Below are 3,571 nucleotides of genomic sequence, written 5' to 3'. Positions count from 1 at the left end.
CTCAAACTCTGAACTGTGAGTTTATGGGAGTATATTGTACTGCATTTATTTATTTATTTATTTATTTATTTATTTATTTATTTATTTAGGCAGAGTCTTGCTGTGTAGTTCAGGCTGGTCTTGAACTCACTTTGTAGTGCAAGCTGGCCTTGAACTCACGGCGGTCCTCCTACCTCAAGCTCCCAAGTGCTGAGATTACAAGCGTGTACCATCATATCCAGCTCCATAATACCAATTTTAAAAAGTTATTTTTAAATTACATTTTAGCCTTAGTTTTTAATTAAATAGTATCTCTTCAGATGTATGTGTATAGCATTAATGTATGTGCTTATACATCCATATATATGTGTGTGTGTATATATTTTTAAGCATTCTTTTTCACTGAAGCTTTTCTTTCTTCTTAATATTAAAGTGAAATTAAATTTCACCCAGCACCTATTATATCATTCAATTATACACAGGATTTTTACATATCTACTTATTCCTGTATGCGTAGAAAAACATCAATCGATGTTCATCAATTGTTAATCATTAATGTGTGTGTTTTGGTTTTTTTTTTAGGCTATGGTATTTAGGTTGTTTGGTTATTTGTGTTTTTTTAAATTCTTATATTTTTCTTTTCTTTCTTTCTTTCTTTTCTTTTTTTGTACTAGGGATTGAACTCAGGACCTTACGCTTGTGAAGCAGGCAGTGGAACCGAGTTAAATGCCTGGCCCTATGCTTATACTTTTCTGTATTGTTTGAATTCTTTTTTTAAATTTTTTTAATAAAGACAAGTGATCAGATTTACTATAAATTCACTGTTTCTGATGGCACTACAACTGTGAAGTTACCTAGTGAAAGTCACAGATGGTGTTTCTTCCCATATTACCTCTGTTCTCGTCTGGACTTTTTTCAGGGGCTTCTATACAATCAGACCCTCTTGTTCTGAATGGCTAACTGCAGGCTAGAAAACTTTAGTCTCCTAAAGCATACTGTTAACTTAAAACAGCAGCTTAAACAAACAAAAACGCACATTGCAAATGATACCCCAAGAAAGGTATTAGACAAAAACAGTTACTACTAAAAGTACTCAATGAGTTGCAACTTAAATCTCACAATACAAAGCCTTCAATTCTCCCTCTTTTGAAAAGAAACGTGTTCCACTTTCACTCACTACTGTACAATCACACACTAAACAATCATTGTGTTCAAATACAGTCAGTGAAAATATTTTTAAAGGAAAAATAAGACAAAGAAAGACGCATTGGCACCACACATATGTATTTCTGCACACTGTAGCCAATACAATGCAAACACCACGGAAAAACTATTTCTTTGGACTTGACCAATTAATCTAGGCTTGAGAAACTCACTAGCTGGTTCTGTGCATGGGTTTATAGGCAATGATTACATCACATGAGACCTGGACCCAGTTGCCAAACCTTCCAACTTTTTAATGTTTGTATTAGAAAACAGTATTGTGAAAGTTTGGAGGAGTAGTGTTTATTGTGTAATGTTTAAAATGTAACGTGGACAAAGAAGCCTGAAAAACTGGTTGTATTTAAAGGTGAATTAAAAAAAATTTTTTTTTTTTGTTTGCAGATACCAGTCATGTGCAAGAAAAGATCTTACAGCGTTTTTTCCTCATTGAGTTGTACCTAAGAAAAAAGTAATCTTGTCCAAATAAATTAAATTAAAAAACCATTCAGAGCATCACCATTTACCTAAAAGAACATGTTGAAATGTTCCAGCAAGTGCCAGACAGAGACAAGGTTGGTAAGTCCTTGGGGTCCTTACACTGCCTGACCCACTGTGCCATCTCAGACCACCTTAAAACCTTGTAGTGCTGACAGCCTAACAAAGTTACAAGAACAATCAAGTGATGGAAAAAGTTCTCCCTCCTTGTGCAGTGGCTTTATGTTGGAATTCTTTATAATCCATGTAAATCTTTTTAAAAAGAGTTGTTAAATTGAAAGGACAATAGGAAGGAAGGGAGGGAGGGAAGGAGAGAGGGAGAAGGGAGAGGGAGGGAAGAAGGAGGGAAGGGAAGGAAGGGGAGGGGGGCATATATTAAAACTGGTGAATCCCAGGCGGTAGAAATGTGAATACAGTCTTCTGTTAAACTGAGACTCTCGAGACTGGGGAAATCTCTGAAACACAAGGTCCACCAAGCTCTTAACAATCCAGCCAGAAAACGACCAAGTTCTGGAGCAAGTTCCCTCAATGACCACCCAGCAGGGTTAGATAATCCAGGAGGCCTACAGCCAGGAGCATTTTTATAACAAAACACTGGAGAAGAAAAGTGTAAGTTGTTTGCAATGAACCTGCATTGATTTTAGATAAGAGGGGTGGGAGAAAGCTTAGGGTGGGAAGCAGTCCACACACAAGTCATTACCACTTCTGGATTGGCTGCACTGAGAGCAGACGCAGTGGCATCTCGTGATTGGCCACTGGGCTCAGTCAGGTGGTGACAGACCCCTGGGAATATGGAACTGTTCTTTTGCTGGTTTGGCCATAACTCCAAATTCCCTGAACTTCTGTTCTTTGTCATTAAATTCAGAACACCCCCGAATTTTTCTCTTATTTCTTTCTGGTATACTTTTGTTTTATCGTAAATTTCCAGTAAATGAAAAGTAAAATGGAGTAGAAAAACTGTAGGTAGAACTGAGCTTCTTTCATTTACACACACAGGTTTGTACCATCACCCCGGCTCCATTGTGATTTCTAAGTTAAAGAGTTACGTGCCAGGTGAGTATAGTATTTTGCAATGTATTGGACAGTAGGATAAATATGAGGAATGAGTGGAGACTGAAAAAGAAAAAACAGTTTGAAAGAATATTTTAATATTTTAAGTAAGAATTAGTGCCTTCAACTAGGCCAGAATCCATAGGGATAAAAAAGAGAGAAGGGATTTTATAAATATTTTGGAAATATGGTAGCTTCCATGAGTCCCACAGACTTACTATCAGAAGGCAGAAGATAGGCCAGGGATCTGGAACATTGTGAATGAGGGAAGAAATCACAGACTCTGAAGTTGAAAACAGAAGGGGGGTCAGAACTCAAAGAACTTCCTGCCATGAGGGGTCAGGCATTATACAACATGTGGGCGGAGGACACTTGGAGAGATAGTAAGAGTGTTTGATTCTCTGCCCCCCATCTCTCGCCCCCTCTCCCTTCCCAATCCCTTTCTTCCCTCCCTCCCTCCTTCCTTCCTTGCTTTCTTTATTATCAGTGATCCCAAAGATGGAACCCAGAATCTTGTAGTAGGCACTCTAACACTGGGCTACATTCCCCAACTCTAAAAATGGGCTTTTATTTTGAAACAGGGTCTCACTACGTAGCCCAGATTGGCCTTGAACTTGCAGCCCTCTGGCCTCCCCTCCAGTGTCCCTGGAATTACAGGTGTGCACCACTAGACCACCTTGATTTACATTTTAAGAACACCACTCTGTGGTGTGTATGGAATGGATTGTAAGAAGGTGATAGTGGACAGAGGAAGACCTTTTGGAATCCTCACACAGGACTTTCAGTGAGGGTTAGTAGTACTGATGAAGGTGAAAGAAGAAAGAAATTCTGGAATATGTGATTT

At 38.4% G+C, this 3,571-nt stretch overlaps 1 long non-coding RNA gene across 1 annotated transcript; it reads left to right on the top strand.

Moving 5' to 3' along the window:
* Positions 1-1,589: 1,589 nt before the first annotated feature.
* LOC104861141 lies at positions 1,590-3,564 on the top strand. Its single transcript, XR_779916.3, has 3 exons — positions 1,590-1,754; positions 2,674-2,730; positions 3,309-3,564. It is a non-coding gene; the product is annotated as an uncharacterized LOC104861141 (long non-coding RNA).
* Positions 3,565-3,571: the final 7 nt, after the last annotated feature.

This window comes from Fukomys damarensis, unplaced genomic scaffold (assembly GCF_012274545.1).
Source record: "Fukomys damarensis isolate Sample0158 unplaced genomic scaffold, DMR_v1.0_HiC HiC_scaffold_10662, whole genome shotgun sequence".
NCBI classification, from domain to species: domain Eukaryota; kingdom Metazoa; phylum Chordata; class Mammalia; order Rodentia; family Bathyergidae; genus Fukomys; species Fukomys damarensis.
The sequence above is the reverse complement of the archived record's forward strand: the minus strand, read 5'-3'. Positions and strand labels throughout refer to the sequence as shown.